Source organism: Leuciscus leuciscus (assembly GCF_965113295.1).
Source record: "Leuciscus leuciscus genome assembly, chromosome: 15".
Classification (NCBI taxonomy): Eukaryota; Metazoa; Chordata; class Actinopteri; order Cypriniformes; family Leuciscidae; genus Leuciscus; species Leuciscus leuciscus.
In genome coordinates, this window is record NC_138739.1 from 37,265,825 (window position 1) to 37,286,821 (window position 20,997).

At 36.0% G+C, this 20,997-nt stretch overlaps 1 protein-coding gene and 1 long non-coding RNA gene across 9 annotated transcripts in view; one reads left to right on the forward strand and one right to left on the reverse strand.

Moving 5' to 3' along the window:
- pcbp4 (poly(rC) binding protein 4) overlaps positions 1-10,853 on the reverse strand; it is an 84,667-nt gene extending 73,814 nt beyond the window's left edge. For all 5 annotated transcript variants that reach the window (XM_082137877.1, XM_082137875.1, XM_082137876.1 and 2 more), the window contains exon 1: positions 10,725-10,853. The gene's annotated coding sequence lies outside the window, so the exon portion shown is untranslated. The remainder of the gene's footprint in view (positions 1-10,724) is intronic.
- A 5,119-nt stretch (positions 10,854-15,972) lies between these two features.
- LOC309475239 lies at positions 15,973-20,419 on the forward strand. 4 transcript variants are annotated; one of them, XR_014197561.1, is made up of 6 exons: positions 15,973-16,741; positions 17,329-17,516; positions 18,205-18,293; positions 18,396-18,593; positions 18,699-18,810; positions 19,459-20,419. It is a non-coding gene; the product is annotated as an uncharacterized lncRNA (long non-coding RNA). The 4 variants fall into 4 exon arrangements; XR_014197562.1 differs by lacking the exon at positions 17,329-17,516; XR_014197563.1 differs by lacking the exon at positions 15,973-16,741 and having other exon boundaries at positions 17,080-17,516.
- Positions 20,420-20,997: the final 578 nt, after the last annotated feature.

Genomic DNA, 20,997 nt, shown 5'->3' on the forward strand with positions numbered 1-20,997 from the left:
TTACCTTGAACATTCATCATGCCTTATAATGAATGTAACTCTACACCCTTGCCTCATTTAGTAAACGCGGTTCTATGAATATGCAAATGAGCCCCGCCTCCACTCACTCACTCCAGCTCAGAGATCCACTAGTTGACGATCACACGTTGACCTGATTGGTTAAGATGCTGGATCGGCATAAAGTAGATAAGGTAGTTTGTGACATAAGAAACACCAGCGATTTCAAACCGTGTTTTAGAGACTGTCTTTGGTTCACTGCAATTTTAAGGAAAAAATACTCAGCATTGGTGTTGACTTATGAATTTGCACATGGTTTGTCTTGAAGCATATTAAAAACACCACATAGACATAGAAACAACATTAAAAGCTTTATGTCACCACAGGGGGACTTTAAGAAATTGGTATAGGCCTATTCGTATAATAGGATAATGGGAATATCAAACTCTTTAAGTCAGGAAATATACAAAAGATACCAAGGTATTACCATGTTTTTTGAACATGTTAGCATGGTAATCCCATAATCTTTGTACCATGGCAATACTTTGGAGTACCATCCCTTAAAAGTACTCAGGAAGTGCAATGGCATTATGGTATCACATGGTAATATGATAAATGTCCAAAAAGTACTTTTTTTTTTTTATCACACATTAGGTCGCAATGTGAATAACATGGTATTAATGGTTATCTTCAAAGAACACAATATTATTACTATGATTTCTTATTTCAACATGATACCATTTAAATTCCATCAAAAGGCTTTCCAGTTCTTTTCACATTACCTATCCCTTCAACATAATCAAGCGAAGTTGTCAAGCAACGTCTTTCTCTTCCTCTGTTTGCCATATCAGTTTGACCTCATTCACGATGCCAACCCACCCAGCTTATGAGAGAAAAAAACTTTTTTCAAAACCACCTAGGCTTTCCTACACGAGACATGAGAAAGGTGACAATTTCCCAGGATTGGTTGCATTCACAGGACACGATCATCTAGATTCCCTGTCGACTATACCGATGGAGGTCGACAGGGATTACACAAACAAATTCACCTCATCTAAACTCAGGAGATGCGGTAGAGCTCAAGTCTCGGAAATGAGCAGATGATGGGTTTTAAATAATAAAGCAGTTGAGTGCTTCTGCGATCTTCTTTACGACCAAGCGAACCATTCAGGCGCTTGTTCAAGCCAAGGCATTGCTTGACATAATTGTGCACCCATGCTTGAGCGGGAGAAGCCGAATAATGCATGGTGTGGGGGGGTGGGGGGTGACTCATTTAAAATAAAAGGCAGGCTGGAAGTTTTCTTTCTCTCGATGGACATACTATTTGACCTAGATCTTACTAAAAAATTGCGCATTAGATGTGAATTAGTGGAGCATGCTCTTGTACGACTCGATTACGCGGAAACGCTTCTTCCCATGGCTGCTCGACTGCGGTGTAATTCAACCTGTCATTCACATTTGCATTGGACAATCGAACAAGAGGTCTGCATATTATATTGAGTAGACTGCCCAAAAATGAATGTCACTTTATTCACCCTCATGTCATTCCAAACCAATAGGCGTCTATTTGTTCCTGTCAGCACAAGGGTAGAATTTAGAAAAAAAGATGTGGCATTTTCCATACAAAAACAGCTCAAGTTCCTCAATGATAGAAGTATTTTCAATGTTGGCAAAACTATCCATTTAAAAATAGAGCCTTATGTGTTTGTCAGCAATACCATGCCTTCATTTGATACTACATAATGGCCATATATGTGATTACCAGAGATGCAAAAATTATATTTGCATAATATAATAATGAATAAATATTAATGTTATATATGTGTTATAAATATATTTGTATAGTATGTTTAGATTTATTAACAATATTAATATGAATATATTAATAATAATTAATAAAATGTTTATTTATTATAATATCAATTATATCATGTTAATATATTATAATAGTATATTACTGACTGCTGTTGGTTAACAGATTGTCAACAATTATTTGTGAACAAAAGAAAAAAAATGCTACAGTAATGAATCATAGCAGTACGGAAATAGTATATTAATAACCAGTTCCCCTGTGTCATCAGACAGCTGTGAGTTTCATCTAAAACTGAAATTCTGAACTCTGAGTGCTTGTGAAGATTTCATCTCATACAATTCTAAAAATACTTCTTTAGAAATATTTTGTATTTCAAATGTAATATCATAATCAAAAATTTTATTATAAAATAAATTAGTGCTGTCAAATCGATTAATCGCATCTAACATAAAAGTTTGTAAATATATAACACTGAATGTGTACACACACACATACAAACATATATATACATATATATATATATGTATATATATGTTTGTATGTGTGTGTGTACACATTCAGTGTTATATATTTACAAACTTTTATGTTTGTATATATGTATATATGTGTATATATACACATATTTACATATACATATATATATATATATATATATATATATATATATATATATATATATATACACACATACTCACACACACAAATTTTTATGTTAGATGCGATTAATCGCGATTAATCGATTTGACAGCACTAAAATATTTATATATTAAATGTTTTGGTCCTGAAAAATAATGTAGACCTAGTTATTTTAGAGACAATGTTGATGAAATGTTGCAAAGATTATAATTTTTTTCTCTTTGGAATAAAATGCTCGAAAATAAATCATAACGACTCCAGGAGCACATTAATAAATAAGGTCAATTTTGAATTGACGTCCACCAACATCCTGCTATTACAGGCAAGACCTTCCGCTATATGCTCATGTTTGCGAGACACAATTTTCACTTAGCCCGAATGCCAAAAAGCGTTCGTTCTCCTATCCTATATCCACAGTCAGTTATTAGCCTGTAACCTTTCAGTCTAATGGAGGATTTCAACTCTTCCCTATGCGGTTAGCCGTCCCTCTGAGGATACAGAGTGCTTTCAAATGAACACTCTTTTTTCCACCCCTCTTTCCCAGTATCAAGACTCCCAACGAGTGGCGGAAACTCCAGAGGTCCCTCCCCTCCTCTTAAGTACTACTTTAGAAAATAGCATTGTACTAGAGCTTGCCTCTTAATGTAAAGGCAACATGTCATGGCAAGGCGCCCACAACGCTCAGGTACACGCGTGCCTTTCCGGAAAGGACATAATTTGCGCTTGTAGGAGGTGGATAGTTCGACTCATAAATATCGCTAGGGGGGGATCTCTCTGCGGAGCGGCGATGGATCCGTGTTTGGTTTTCTGGGGCGGATAGTCAAGCACACCATGGCAGTTTTCCTGTGGCTGATTAAAATGGAAGGTGGCAGCCATTCTGTTTGGGGAAAACAGGTGTTTGATACACATGTCAGATTGATTATATCCTAAAAATCACCATGGAAAAAATCGTTAGGCGTCAGGAAATCCTCCTGGTCTGAAATTAATTACTTAAGCTTTATTAGAGTATCCTAGTGAGCTTTTATTTAGATTTCTCTCAAGCCTACGTTTAAATTGATGCCAGTGTCAAACTAACAATTCAACTAAATCATTTATTTTACACTCTTATTAAGGCATTTAATTGACTATAAAATAAGTCAATTTTAACTTGTATAATAAATAAAAGGCATGCACAAATATCAGTTTAAGGCTGATATTTTTAATTTGCCGTATGTGCTTTTACATTTAGATTCACTGTAAAAACACTAATAAATGCAATAACGTTATATTCATTACACTTAAATATAATTAATAATAATTACAATATAATAAAGTTAAATGTAATCTTTAGCAAATCTTAAAATTATATATATATTTTTTTCATAATGTACACATTGCCTAAATTCACTTTAAAACAACAGATTTTAACAGATTTTTTATTTTTATTAAGACAAACTAGTATAGAATATCGGTATTTACCAGTTATCGTTCATAATATGAAAACTAGATGAGTAAAGTTTGTAAACGAACTTTGATGTAAATGATCAGCTTATCGGTTTTGGCTAGAATTTTAATACAGGAGCATCTCTAATATAAAATAATAACTATGTTTCACTATGGAAAGTAAAAGGAGATGTTTAGTAGAATGTTCCGGCTGCTCTTATCCATTAATAGTGGCCATGTCTGACAAACTCCAAAAGTGTTTTTTAGCATTATTTATATACTATTATAGTACAATATATAATATACTATTAACTTTTATTATTTTATTATCAGTTTTCATCTAAATTTTAAGTAATTTTATGTGTTTTTTTGTCAATTCAAAGTTTTGTTTTTCATTTTTTATTTTTTTTATTTAATATTTATACATTGTTTCGCCATTATTTTAACAAAAACAATTCTTAATAGTTTTAATTTAAGTTTACAATAACAACACTACTGCAAAAATGAGAAAAAGGGCCATAAAAGTGTCAACAGTAGTTCATATGACTTTGAGTAAGCTTTGTGTGAGGAATAGACCACACTTTCAGTCATCACTATTTCAATTAACTACGAATGAATTAGGGTTTGATATCAACGACATCAAATGGCATTGGGTTTGAATATGCAGAAGTACAAATAAACCTTATGTGACATTCTGTGGCCACTGCTCTGATTATATGGAAAAGAGCAGCAGGAACTTTCTGCTAAACATCTTCTTTTGTGCTCCACAGAACAAATAAAGTCATTTGGGAAATGACACGAGGGCGAGCAAATGTTCATTTGTGGCTGAACCATTCCTTTAATTTATTTTTCTCTTGACTTGCACTAGCTTGCAGCAGAGACAAGAAGCCGGTAATTAATTGAAGGACATCGTTAGTTGGAGAGATTCAGGGGAAAAATATCTCGCACTAATTAACATGTGTCTGTGTTTCAATTAACAATGACCTCAATCTCTCAGAAAGCAGGAAAATAAGGGGAAGCTTGTTCGGAGGAGTGGGCTGCGTTTTTACCATTCTGCCTGCTAGAACACGTGAAACAAATGTATTCTCTCTCTATGAAAGAAGCGTTCTGTTGGAAATTATTCAGAAGAGGCCTGTATAAACTGACTGAACAATTACACAATCCTCACTAACTCTAACAGTCGTTATCAACGGCAGCAAACCACAAATATCAAATAGCTCTGCGTTCTTTTATCAAAACGACAACGTTCCTTCACTTTTCGCGAGCAGGTCAAACGCGTCGTCGTTTTCTGAAAGTCATTTTCAGCTTTTTGATTGCAACCTTGCCAGCTGGCTTTGATACCGATGGGAATTGGAGAGATACGTCTTGTACGTCTTGATCTAAAAATTCTCAGAGCTCTAAATTGCAACACCTCACTTCCAAAGAAATATATCAAAGACGCTCTGAAAAAGTTGGAAGCACAACATTGACAGTGGGCGAGAAAGGGGGGGGTGGTGTTGTGACATTGATGGGAGAAAACTTCGACTGAACGTATGAGTGTCAAACTACATGCACCACGGAGAACCTTTTAAGTTTAGATACAGTCTCTAGACAAAAGCAACAACCTTGACAATGTACGTTGACAAAAGAGTGAGATATGGTATTGGTTTGAAATTAAGGTCCATTATTTTCATTATTGTCAACCCTTTTTTTCCTGAAACCATTCCAGCTAACAGGGAACAGTGAACTTTAGCTACCGTTCTCTCAAAGTTCTTCAAGTAACGCTAATAGAAAGTTCGTTCAAAGTTATGTGGTCTTTAATAATGTTCTCAAAACATTATTTAAACGATTAATCGATTAATCGCATCTAACATAAATGTTTGTAAATATATATTTTTACAGTATATATATATACATACATACATACACACATACAGTATACATACAGTACATAATATATATTTACAAACTTTTATATTAGATAGATACGATTAATCGCGATTAATCGATTTGACAGCACTAAATGTTATACATTGTTCTTGGAACGTTTTTTTTCCGGAAATGTTTTAATTGACCTTGTTCTCTAACTTTTTTTTTAATGTTACTAACGTTCAGACAGCATTCAAAAGTAACGTTCTCATAATGTTTGCAAAATTATAAAATGGACTGTTCCCTCAACATTCGTCTAACCAAGAAAAAGATATGTTTTCAACATTTGGGGAACATTCATAAATAACATTTTCATAACTTAATGGCAACTGTAGAAAAATATTCTTAGAATATATTTGTGTAAGCTAGATCACGCAATCTTTAGTTGTACATAAAGAATTGGAAGGCTAACAGGCTTAAAATGACACCATTTACTTTTAAACTATTTTCATTTAGAAATTGTTAGTAAATTTAACAAATAGAGGCCAAGTACAATGATTGAAAAAGTATTTTCTTACTCCAATAATATATAAAACATGCTCCAACAATCTTCAACTTAAAATTTTTTAATAAAATCACAGTGCATGTGCACACAGCAAGATCTAAAATATCAAATAAACCTTTGTATTGTCAAAAATAGATATCAATGGACCAACAAGATGAAAAACGGATGACAAATCCTGTCTGTCAAAAAGAAAATTCATAGCATTACCTATAAATGTACCAGACAGGAACAATATACTCATGTAAGTTGACAAATTTAGCTGGAGGAAGTGCTATAGTGTGATGGAACATTGTATCAGATTCGGCTCTAAACACACTGTGACAGCAAGTTTCGTCTCTTTCCGTTTAAATTTGTTTACCTCATACGATATAGACATTAAGCCATTATTACACTATCAATCTGTCAATAAGCAGTTTTTTCTTTACTTAAAGAGATCACTCAAAAATGTATCCTCATTTCATTCCAAACCTGTATACTGTTATTTTATTCTGTGAAACACAAAAGGAGAAGCTTTGAAGAATGTTCATGCAGCTCTTTTCTATATTTTGCATAGTAACTGTCAGGAATGAATGACTGAATGAATTAACTTACTTTGGTTAAACCGATAGATAGATAGATAGATAGATAGATTGATAGATTGATAGATTGATAGATTGATAGATAGATAGATAGATAGATAAATAAATAAATATGCATAATGTAAATAAGACATAAATAAACCATAATATAAATAGAATTATTATTTTAATACTACGACAAATAAGAGCTCGATAAAAATGATTGATGTTTTAAATGTAAAACTAGGTGGAAATAGGCAGAAATACAATAAAATATCAAATATTGACCAATAGGCAATAAGAAATACATTAAAACATCTCTTATATTGGTCGATAACTGATGTTGATGTATTTTTGGTTCTTTGGTCAAGCTTTGGTCAAAAATCCCTTATATTTTTAAATTACTTGTTATTACTTAAAGTAACTACAATAAAGTCATTTATTTTATAGTGAGCTATGACTAAATTAAATGATTCAATAAAGGAGTGACGTAAAAGAGAAGTAAAGCGTTTGGTTTGGTAAAATTGTTAATTTAGAGAAATAGTCATCGATTTGAAAATCGAATAAAAACTTAATAAACTTAATAGTAATTGCAAACAGAAACAATTTCCTCCATGATGATTTTTGGGAAATTAATCAATATTTTTGGGAGCTCGAAAAAAGATGTGGTCACTACTACGCTTTATATAATAGATACGAGCTGCAAAATGTCTATTTTCATGTTCAACGGATGAAAGAAAGTCATATGGGTTTTGTAATGACACAAGGGTGAGCAAATAATGGCAAAACTCTGTGCCTTCAACTACAAGTCCCAGTCGTAATAGTTTTAACAGTCAGAAGTCACATTGCAGGACAAGAGCCAGGTTTGTTGACGCCAATGTACTTGCACTAGCAGTCGATATCTTCTCCAAATCTTTTTTTTTAAACAAAGAATCCACGTATGATCAACTGCTCGAGGACCTCGTGACGCGCCACGCGCTGAACCATCTCAAACTCACTGGAAACAAATAAACAGTAAAAACAAGGGAGAATTTGCATGAATCACATGCATGTCATGCTGATAAACTTAGCGTCCTCACGCAGAGCCTGTGCTCTTATCTTAAATGCTGGATTCCTCACAGACGCCTGCAGTGTTTTTAGGGGGTTGGGGAAGCGGGGTTGTTTTGTGGGGCTAAAAATAGTGTCGTAGATCAGAATGTTGAGGAGAATAAGGCCTCGTGCAGATTAAACTGCAGTTAATCGCCTGTCTGCCATGCCAAATTGAAGCGGGACCGTAATGCCATTGTGCGTTAGATGCCTCGTACATTGTGAACTTCAATGAGGAGGTCTCAGAAATCTCTGGGGTTTTTTTTTTTTTTTAAGAAGGATGTTTACACTTCACCCTCTTTTTTTTCTCCTTCTTAAGTCATTCATCACTTTTTTGCCTCCTCTCATTTCCTCAACCAGAGAAGCAATTTGTTTTCCTATAAACTCGCTTTGAGGGAATATCAGTTTGAGGGGTATTGAGTTGACAAGGGACTTAATCAAAGAGCCAAAACTAATGTGCTTTGGTGCAGATTTGTCAAAAATTTAATGGCAACAATTACGTCACCACCACTTATTTTGTAATAGACATTTCAAGGTTCGTACACTCTTAAAAAAAATTGGGGTTTTCGCAGCGATGCCATAGAAGAACCATTTATTGGTTCCCCAATGAACCTTTCAGTCAACAGTTCTTAAAAGAACCATGTTTTTTTCTAATGTGAAGAACATTATAATAATCTAAAGAACCTTTTTCCACTACAAAGAACCTTTTGTGCAATTGAAAGGTTCCATGGATGTTAAAGGTTATTCATGGAACCATCAATGCCAATAAAGAACCAAAAACTGGTGTGGAAACAATTTTCAGTCATAAATTGCTAAAAAAAATTCATAAACAATTACAACACTGTGAAATTCTGAGATAGATAGATAGATAGATAGATAGATAGATAGATAGATAGATAGATAGATAGATAGATAGATAGATAGATAGATAGATAGATAGATAGATAGATAGATGGTAATGTTCTTCATAAGGACAGAGCTACGAACATGTCTCAGTACACCCTATTGAAATCCAAAGTTAACTTCAAAGCTAGTTTGTACAGAGAGGCAAAAGAACGGCAACAAAGATCTCTATTCAGAGATTCAGAGAACAGGAATTAGCTGCTCACATGCCAAACAGTTTAGCAGCAAAAATGCCATGAACACAATGAGGTTTTTTATTCTACATAAGTTCAGCTGGTGCAGTTAAGCTTTTACTTAATTTCTAGGTGATGGAGAACAATTAAAATAACTAATCAACTCTATTATTCTACAAATGCCTTAATATTTAGAAATGCATTATATAATGTGGATGGACAGAGAGATAGAAGGAACAATAGAACTATAGAACGATGGGTGGATGGATGGATGGATGGATGGACGGACGGACGGACGGACGGACGGACGGACGGACGGACGGAGGGACGGACGGACGGACGGACGGACGGACGGACGGACGGACGGACAGACAGACAGACAGATAGATAGATAGATAGATAGATAGATAGATAGATAGATAGATAGATAGATAGATAGATAGATAGATAGATAGATAGATAGATTGATTGATTTATTCAAACAGACATTGAACAAAAACTCAATTCTGATTTTGACAATGATGGTACAAAAACAAATTTGATTCCAAACAAAGATTCAATCTAGGCCTATTGGAAAACAGCAGCATTTTGTGAACCAAACATTCAATATATTCTCTACACGGTTTCAATAACTTAGCAATAATGCTAAGTCATTCAATCACTCGCGCTGATATGTTTATGATAGTATAAGAGCTCTAGTTGTTCTTACATTATACTATAACCGTGAATGACAGAAGAATAAAGACTATATTATGTACACAAAATAAATTAAATCAGTTTGATTCATCTTTAGATTGAGGGGAAAAACAAAAAGGTTTGAATCTGTATGCAAATTTGTTGCAAGTCTAAATTGGAGGATTGCTGCATTTCCTGGAGCACAACCAGTCAATACACTCCTAGATAAGTTCAATTACAAAGATGCTCAGTCATTCAGTCACTGACCCAAGCTAATTAGTATTTGCACTAATTGCGAGGGTTCGGCTCCTGGTCAACCTAATCAATTACAGCATCTAAAATCAAATCAGATGTCCAGAAGAAGTGATCACCCAGACCCCTGGCATCCGGACACCATTAGTATCTCCTACACTTCACCCAAACCACACGTTATAAAGGCTCCAGTAGAACCAAAGCCTGGTGCCACATATGAAGATACAAATAACTTTTTAGTATTAAATCATTAAGGAACCAATATGATGATCTAAACAAGTCCAAAACCAAAACGTTGCTTGATACCAACCAATAAAGAACCTTTATAAATAATGATGAACCTTTCTTTTAAGCGTATAGGAGATTTGAATCAGCTCTTCTCTCAAATTAGCTCTTCTTAACCAGATTAACTAACCTAATCTAAATTCACAAGTCAACTTGGGTCCCCTAATCTACACAATATACCAGACGCAACATCGCTCGCTATGCTTTTGAATGATATATGTTCAGAAAGCTGCGAGTTAAAATTATTCCACAGAACGTCCATAAAGCTGTAAACTTCACCGTTCCAATCGGTTAGTTGTTCAACTTGTATTACTAGTGCTGCTGAAACAAACGCGCTCCGCTTTTATTGCCATAACAACAGCAGCGGTTTCCTACGGGATAACAGCGCGAGTCCGGAGAACCATCTCTCACTTCTGTCCGGATCAGATTTACATCGGGATGCATTTACCGAGAGCTATACAGACACCATATGGATACATAAAAAGATGTCTGACATAATGATTCCGTCTTACCTGGTAATAATGAAGTTGAATGCGCTTGGAACACGACGCGAATTCAGATGATAACACTATATATTCCCCGCTGATGTCCACATTGTCAGTGCCAGGCGCTTACTGTATGAGAGAAAACCCCGATGTCAGTGAGAGAGAGAGAGAGAGAGGGAGAGAGGGAGAGAGAAAGAGAGGGAGGGAGGGCTAAATGAGATAGGACCATCCTATCCAATTACAAAAAGACAAATGAGGGTTAAAAGGAACAACAATGCACAACCATATGCCGAGGGCAAAACTCACTGTGTTGGTTTCGTCTTTTCAACCAACTGTTATTTCATAAGAAATTAGTGAACATTTTCTCGAAATCACTATCCTTCGCGCAAGTGCTCAAGTTAGGCTATTAAGAAGTCATCTGATAGTGCCTGACTGAAAAATATTCTATTCCATAGCGCCTGACTGGAAAATATTCGATTCTGCAGAGCCTGACTGGAAAATATTCGATTCAACAGCGCCTGACTGGAAAATCCTCGATTCCGCAGAGCCTGAATGGAAAATATTCGATTCGACAGCGCCTGACTGGAAAATATTCGATTCCGCAGAGCCTGACTGGAAAATATTCGATTCGACAGCGCCTGACTGGAAAATATTCGATTCCGCAGAGCCTGACTGGAAAATATTCGATTTGACAGAGCCTGAGTGGAAAATATTAGGTTCCACACCGCCTGACTGAAAAATATTCGATTCCGCAGAGCCTGACTGAAAAATATTCGATTCCGCAGAGCCTGACTGAAAAATATTCGATTCGACAGCGCTTGACTGAAAAATATTTGATTCCGCAGAGCCTGACTGAAAAATATTCGGTTCGACAGCGACTGGAAAATATTCGGTTCCACAGCGCCTGACTGGAAAACTGACTGAAAAATATTCGATTCCGCAGAGCCTGACTGAAAAATATTCGATTCCACATCACCTGACTGGAAAATATTTGATTCCACAGCACCTGACTGGAAAATATTTGATTCCACATCACCTGACTGGAAAATATTCGATTCCACAGCACCTGACTGGAAAATATTCGATTCCACATCACCTGACTGGAAAATATTTGATTCCACAGCACCTGACTGGAAAATATTCGATTGGATTCTTCAAGAGGATTCAATTTAATTCGACATGGTTGAAACAAAATTTTGACAGTAATTATCTGTAAACAAAACATTAGCTTTCATTCAAAAAATGTAATCCATATGAATTCTATTACACAGCGACTGATAAAAATTAAAAAATATATATATATTTCGTTCAAACTCAGTAATGGGCTGAAAGAAAAACAAGAACAATTATTTTTTTATTCTGATTCTGCAGGAGCATTTGATTTGACAGTCAACAGATGAAGAAAAAAAAATCAAAAGTCCTCATAAATGAGGAAATATCACAAAAGAAAAACAATCACAGAAAAAAAAAGTATTTCTTGTTGTGGTCAGTTGCATTTATAGATGCATTTAGTTTGTAAACCAGACATGACCTCAAAATAGTGTTTCAAGTGCACCGAAAAATATTGAATCTTCAGAACGTGCTTATTTGAATGTATATTAACCACTATTTTATAATGTAATTAAGCATTATACAGTGCTGCTATATAGATCTATGTTTATATTTCATTTAAATTAAGGACATACGATGGTTAACTTTAGCTTTATGGTGAAACTATCATAATGAAAGTCTCATCTCATTTTGTGATCAAGTTGATCCACTTTACAGCTCATTTGCTTGCAGAATAGTCCTGATTTTACAGGCATTATAAAATCCATTTGCACAATGAAATCCATTCAGCTCCCGTGGACAGACTCGTCAGTCTTCAGCTGCTTACCACCCAGACTGAAGACACTGCATTATGCATTATATTGATCAACAATAAATAGATGAATGAATAAATTCATGATAAACAGGGCAAACTGGCATGTCCTAAGAAATACTGCCATCTAGTGACAATACGTCGTCTGTATATCAACACCGAAATGTATTATTAGTATTATTACAATGAACTGCACAGGCACTGTAGGCTATGGTAAATTAATTTTCAAAGGATTTAATTAAACTTAATCTTAGTCTTTGGTGTAGTGCAAATAAATTGACCTGGTCAAACAACGATTTACTGAAGATAAATCGAGTGAGACTTTTTGTCAATTATTTTATTCAATTAAATGCAAATTACTTCTTATATTCAAGTCCTAACTCAAAACACATTAATAGCAGATTAAATCAATTAGATGTACTTGTAATTTTGAACTTGCGTTGGTCATGTCACGTAACTCCTCTTTGGTGATTCTGGACAGACAGTCTCTCGCCATCTATTGGTGTTACTGGCAGTCTTTCTCCATCTCTGGATGTTTTAATTAATTTTCCTGCTGTAAAAATGATATAAAGTCAGCGGGAGCCTGAAGCTGCCTTTCTCAATATTCGTTGGCCTTGTAACGAGCAGCGGAGGGCTACTCTGGGTCACAGAAATCTTTCATTTCAGCCAGAGAGAGATGATTTGAACACTAGACGTGGCTTCCTGTTGATTACTAATGATCCCAGAAGTCTGCTGCCATATTCGTTATGCTAAGTTCCAAAGAGATGCTAAGTTAATATTCATAGGGCTGTCCAAGCAATTAAAATTTTTATCTATAGAGCTGTACGATTTTTGATAAATTGATAATCACAACAATTTACTAGAGCTTCTGACTAAATGTTAATTGCTGCAGTCTATTTAAAATGTTTAATTAATTTGAATTGATTATATTTTTTAATTGTATTGAAAGAATGATTCAATGACTCACTCATAAATACTAAACTTGTGTCATTACTGGATGAATCAGCGTTTTTGACTAATCTCTTGAATGAATGATTAAGGGTACGTTTACACAACAACGATATGCTTAAAACTGAGAAGTTTTTCCTTTGAGTTTTCCGCGTTCAGACGACACCATTGTCAAAACGATCCCCATTCACACAGATCTGCGGACAACGACTAAAACGCTGTATTCTGCTCAAGGCCATTAGATGGCGATTGACACTATAGATTGAACACGTAATACGCATGTGCATGACGTCATCGTTTTCAGAGATTCGCGTTTTTGTTGTTTTCAAAAACTTGCACTTTGAAACCTGTTTTCAAAAGTTTGCGTTTTCGGGCCCCCAAAACGCCGTTGTCGTGTAAACGAATGGCAAAATGCATAAAAAGTTGATGACATACAAAGACATACATTTTTAAGTCATTTGTCGCCACCTACTGGTGTAACGATGTAATTGATACAATCGTTATTTGAAGCACCAAGGTACTTTCAAAAGGATTTAGTAGAAATCAGTGTCTTATCCGAGCGATCTATATACTTTTATCCCAGTACTTCTATGATCATTTGAATATTTGTTACACAGAATCAATGATACTGTGTGGTTGAAATATTTGAATGTTACCGTATGATTTTGTCAAAGGTTTAATAGACACAGTCATTAATGAATTTTAATCGCACATCATATTCAGCTGAGAAATTACACACATTTTTAGGGTTCGTTTACACAACATAGTTTTCAACTAAAAACGAAAAACTTTTTATGCGTTTTGGCCGTTCTATTACACGACAACGGCGTTTTCGGGGCCTGAAAACACAAACTTTTGAAAACGGTACTTCATGTAAACTACAAAAACTTAAATTTGTGAAAACGGTGATGTCATGCGCATGCATATTACGTAGGCGCGTAGTGTTTCTTTACAAAGTGACATCGCCATCTACTGGCCTGGCATGAATAATACAGTGATTTTAGTCGTTTTCACGGATCTGCGTGAACGGGGATCTTTTTGATAACTTTGTCGCACGATAAACGCAAAGGAAAATCATTTTAGTCCATCATTGTCGTGTAAACGTACCCTTAGGCTACAATGGCCATGTTCTGTTTTCAGAAGCTGCATCTAAATTGGTATTTAGATATATTTACAGAGCATTCATTGCAACTCAGAGGTGGCATGAATGCATTTACACTGCAATTACAGCTGCATAAAAATACCATGAGATTAATAAATGGGTATTAAAGGGATAGTTCACCCTAAAATGAAAATTCTGTCATCTTTTTCTCACCCTAATGTCGTTTCAAACCTGACTTATTTCTTGTGTGAAACATAAAAGAAGATCATTTTAGTAGTGTCTTAGTATCTTTTTGTTCATACAATGGAAGTCAATGGTAACCAAAACAGTTTGGTTACCAACATTCATCAAAAATCTATAGGCTACATCACACAGTTATTGCCCTGCAATGTTAAATGCGTTAAAAATAAGTTTACCTTTTTTAAATATTTTATTTATTTCCGTACCCTGTATGTAATCTGTTACTGTGGCACACAGTACACTTGTTTATTATGTGTCTTACGTTAAGTATGAAAACCTAATCTGTGCTTTGGCTTGTCATTCCGTGGTTCTTTGAATTAATTACAACAGTGTAATTATCCGTGTATATTTAACTGGGCTGAAACTGATACACTAGTATTAGAGTTCATGTAGAATGAAGGCAGTGGTAATTATGGTCATGTGACAGTGAGAAATGGGCACAGGTGATCTGGTATCATATGTCATCTATTTCCATTGTTGTAGAGCTGTTTAGTCAATAGTTAGAGACACAAAAGCGGCATGTAAAGCGTCACGCACACAATCCCAAAATAAATAATACACAATTCTGTCATCATTTATTCGCCCTCATGTTGATCCAAACCTTTATGGCTTTCTTTCATTTGAACTATAATGTTCGCACAGCTCTTTTTTCATTTTTTAACTACTGTAGACCAGGGTAGTCCATTCCCTAATGAATGACTCTTATTAGTCAGTTCTTTTAAGTGAATAAAAAACAAGCAGCACGATCATTGTGTAAGCTTTTAAGCTGATTCTTTTTTTGTGTGTGAAGCAAAAGCATGACCAATGTAGTCCTTACAGACAAGCAGCTTATATGAGTTACTCTAGTGATTACAAATCATAAAGTGCAGCAAGTGTAGTCCAATTCCTGTAGCGACTTTAGTGAATGAAAACACAGCCAGTGTAATCGAACCAATTCCCAATGACTCTAATGAGTCGGTTCTTTTTATTGAATCAGAAACATACAGTGTGATCAGTGAAGGCGGATTCCAAAACATATGCACTGCGTCCGAATATAGGCCTACTTCCATGTAATAGTAAGTAATTAAGTTTCAAACCAAATGCAGTACTTACTATATAGTATAAAAATTCAGACGCAGTAACGGCCCAGATAGCATGTATAATCGGCCCGAGCTCGGCTGCCCCGCGGCGCCTGCGGCTCAGACTCGGCATCGGCGTGTGTTAACCGGGCCGATTGTGGCCCGCAGCTCGCTCTGGCACATGCATTTTTGTTACGGCTGTAAAGCACTGGGCCGATTCATGTTCACCGTAACTGGTCGGCTCTGCTGTATGATCTGGACCACTTCTGGAAATGACTCGGCTTAGGTTAAATCAAGGATGGTTTTAATGTAGCAATAATTAACATAAAAATTATTTTAAAATTGACGTAAATTCCTGACTGTATCTTAGTATGTTATACTCGTCGAATGTCGTTGTCCAAAACAAAATATATGCGGTAAATAATAATAATAATAGAGTCATTTTGCACAGAGCAATTTTTAATATTTATAACCATAGCAAAAATATTTAGTTGTCATGAAGATTCTTTACGTGTATTTTAAAAATGCATGGGCGCTCGACATCACTCGCACAGTCACGGTGATTGCAGTCGCGCATCGGCTGAGTAGTTGGGTAGTCTAAAATTAACACTGAGTCTAAAATTCATTTTACTGGCTATTTCAAATGTTTACCAGCAGTGACGGTTAAACTCTGGGCGCTCGGCTCAGATGCGTTTACCGGTATGAAGCCGATTTCAACAGTTGCTGCAGCGAGCGTCAGCACGCAAGACGTGTGCACAACTTTCGGTGAGATAAAACTCAACGCCTGACTTAAAATCATCCCTTTTCGATCCTGCGTCATTACAGTGAACTTGAGGTAAGTTGTGTTCAATTTCCTTAAAAAGCATCAACATTTCACGCCGAGCATAGTTTCAATCGAGTTACGTCGACCTACATATTTCGAACTGTTGCTGATTAAATGTTGATTATTATCGATCCGTTTAAACTTTGTTCATGTTCATTTGACAGTGCTTCCCTAGATGAAACGAAAAGAAAGAATTCAGAACTCGAATTCTATTAATTAGGACAACAATATACAATTTTTGTCTGAGTAAAGTAGTGCAAATGGGGGTAATATGAAAGCTTTTATGGCGCGAAGTTAACGAAGCTAACATTGACTAACGTTAGCTGCGCTGTTTTTGCGCTAGCAGCTCATTTTTTCGTTCTGCTAGTTGGCAAAGAATTAGTTGCTAGGCTAGACACCATTTTTATTGAATGCAATTTACGTGAATAATATTTACGAGCACAGTCTTTGATCTGTGGAAGAAAATAAAGTGGAACAAATGTTAGCTGGCTTAAGGCCAATTCATACCGCACAGACAAACGCCAACAAACACGTTTTGTCCTAAAGTATGTGCACATTTTGATCCTGTAAGAAAATATTTATTTTACTTATGTAAATAGAGGAATGATGTGGGACTTTGGTCTGCTGAAAGCTGGGTCATGTCTGTTGCTGAGTGAGATCGGGACTCTTATTATGAAAATGAACTGAGGACTCTTATAACGGTAGAGGAGCAGCTGCGCCTGCGCCGGCGACCTCACAGTTGCTGGGGATTATGATTACGCTGACACGTTTGCTCCTGGTTTTACAGGTATGATACAACATATGTTCATGCTGCAAATATTTTGTGTATTAATGTTCTGGGTTTGTGAAGATCTATGTGCAGACCGTCCGCCATTTTGTGAACGCTGTGTATGACGTCGTGAAGTGCATTTAATGGCCTTTTGCACAGGGGCCTGTAACAGATGCACTCTCGACATTTAACAATATAAAACGAGAAGAAAGTTGTGTCTGAAAGCTGCAATCTTTTACTTGTATTGGTTAAAATGAATGAATATCTCGTGTTTTTCCGTGGGTGCTTGAGTTTGTCGGTTTCTGTTGGGGCAGTGTGAACATGACACTTATTTTTCATAACATTCTGAATACAACGACCAACTTTTGTTGGTGACTTTTTTTTGTTGGTGTTTGCTGGCGTTTGTCTGCGGTGTGAATTGGCCTCTAGTTGTACTTTTATGGCGCAAACTGAAATCGCACTTTATAGCTAACATCAACATTACCTTTGGCTAAATGCGGTCTGTACAGACAGGTTTGAAAAGTTTATTAGCTACCCTAGGGCTGGGCGATATGACTGAAAACTGTATCATGATGTAAGCGTTTCATATCAGTCGATAATATTGATATTTTTTATGACCTATTTAAAATAAGGACCAGGAGAAAAATATATTACATTCAACATTTTTATTTTAAACTTAACCTTCCTCTGATTATAATCCCCTCAGTTATAAAGGCAGAAATGTCAACACAACCATGGAAAGCAACACCATGGAAGACACAAAAGACAGGTCTTCTCAGGAGGCTGTGCCTACAGGTAGGAATTCTACAAAGTGAACTCTCTCGGTTTACTCTGACATATCTACGTACAATGTTTTGCTACTAATCTGTTATGCCTGCTTTTTCTTGTGTCTTACAGCAATTGCTAAGGAGATCCTCATCCAGCTTGATTCTATCAGAGAGCAGCAGTTGCTCATCCTGATGCAGCTCCTACAAATCTCCAGCAGTTCCAGACTTCACGCCAGACCCAACACATTTTGGGCTCCTACTTTCAACTATTGAGGAGCTACAATGTTTGGAGGAGACGTTAAAGAATCCAGAGGAGAAGAAGAATTTGGTGAGTTAAATTATGCATTAATCAGATCATTCCTAAAAGTCAGTCCCCACTCTCACTCATGCTATATTCCTTAAATAACTAACGAGTTACATGTCTTTGTTTCAGACTGTTCTCCTTGGAATGGTCGGAGGCATGACTCTTAAAGACACTGTGGGGCAGGTCCTGAAAAGAGCAATGAACACTTCGCTGGCAAGACTCATTAAAAGTGTGGTTCTGGGTGAGTGTCAGTGCTGGATAACTGCACTGTGGTGACACCCCAGGGCTCTACAGTGCAACCTATTTATTTATTTATTTATTTATTTATTTACTGGCTGTGACGGTGACAAAGTATTTAGGAGCACCAGTGCGACTGACCTGATCAGGTTCTATGGGTGCACCCTCCATTGAAACTAGAGCTGCAACGATTCCTCGATTAAAGTCGAGCACTCGATTAAAAAAAATCCTCAATAGCAATTTACCCGTGTTGAGTAACCGGCAAAATACCGGAAGTGGCGCATTCCACAGACGAGAATCCATGAATAACATTATTACACCGTTTTCTAAGGCTACGCGATCTATTTAAAACCATTTACAATCATAATATAGCATAGTGCTATCATGAAATCACAAAGGCTGTGATTTAGTTAAGAAAATGCGCTTTTAAAAAAAAAAATGCCCCGGCAAGTCATTTTATCAAATACCGCCTTTTAATGGGTAGGTTAATTTGTCATTGATCAGAAGGTGCTCCTAAATTTGACTGTGCTCCTAAACATTTTAAATTAAAAAGAAATGTAAGTGTAGAGCCCTGCATCCAAATTAAGTTTTGGTTGTTGCTGAGTAACATCACGTGGTCATGCTGCCCTCTTCTATCTTGTGTTTTTCTCAGATGCAGTCCGCCGCAATGCCCTGACCAAAGATTCTACAGAAGAGGAAACAGAGCTGCTCATCACCAGGTGTCTGTGGTTAGCCTCTGATAGGGATGGTGGCCGAAGTCAGAGGGCGAACAGGCAGACAACGTAGACAACTCAAATATCGCGGTGGGCCAGAATTAAATGTTTCAAAGTTAAAAATGTTGATATTGGAAAATGGTATTTGAACTCCTTGATTCTACATTAATGCTGTGATATTATTTCTATTCTATTCTTTTCAATTCAAATCTGTTATTAAAAAGTGTGTGCGTAGACTACTCAAAAACGCAGTGGGCCAGAATTAAATGTTTCAAAGTGAAAATGTTGATATTGGAAAATGGTATTTGAACTCCTTGATTCTACATTAATGCTGTGATATTATTTCTATTCTATTCTGTTCTATTCTATTCTTTTCAATTCAAATCTGTTATTAAAAAGTGTGTGTGCGTAGACAACTCAAATGCAGTGGGCCAGAATTAAATGTTTCAAAGTTAAAAATGTTGATATTGGAAAATGGTATTTGAACTCCTTGATTCTACATTAATGCTGTGATATTTCTATTCTATTCAAATCTGTTATTAAAAAGTGTGTTTATCCTATTTTTGTAGTGTGGTCCAATAAAAAATGCATTAAACATGAAACCTGTCTTCCTTGTGCTGTTTTACTTTGTTTATCTTGCATAAATAACGGCTGCTAAGCAATTTTAGTATTAACCTGATATGAATGGAAATCAAAGTTCAAATAAGCCCAAATAAGGAACGGGATTGGAGGCGAGCTATACGTCCTCTCACTCGGGTTTCCGCAATCGGGCCGCGTTAAAACCGAGCGCTCGGCCGAGTGTCTTTAGCCTTAATCGGGCCGCGTTAAAACCGAGCGCTCGCAGAGCAATCGGACCTAGATTCATGCCGAGGATTGGCCGATTGTTTTAGCCTTAATCGGGCCGCTCTCGGCCCGCACAATTTTTGCTAGCTGGGGGTGCGATCCGTGGAGCTCGACTCAGGAACGAACGACTCTTAGGAACCGGTTCTTTTTTTAGTGAATCAAAAACATATTACGATCCATTTTGTCAGTAGAATTTTATAAAAACAAAATGAGTGAATGAATGGAATAATTAATTAAATGTTAACATGTTTGTTTAGTTAACAATTGTTTATTATTTTTATTTGTAGCCGTACATTTTTTGGTGATTTTTAATTGGTTTGTCTCAATTATTAGATTGTTTTGAATTACTTTTATGGTGCTGTTTATACTTGTTCGACCATGGAAGCTTGTTTCCGCCATTGAATAAAAAATAAAAATGTAATTCTGACTTATTTTCCGCAGGATCGCTTGATATAAACTTTTCTGAGTTATAAAGTCATAATTGCGTGAAACTCGCAATTCTGACATTTTTCTTGCAATTCTATCTTTCTTTCAATTTTGACGTTTTCCCTCGCAATTCTGAATCAGAATTTATTTTGTATTATTCTGTGGCGGAAACAAGCTTCCATACTGGCTATATGAATTCATATAAAAGC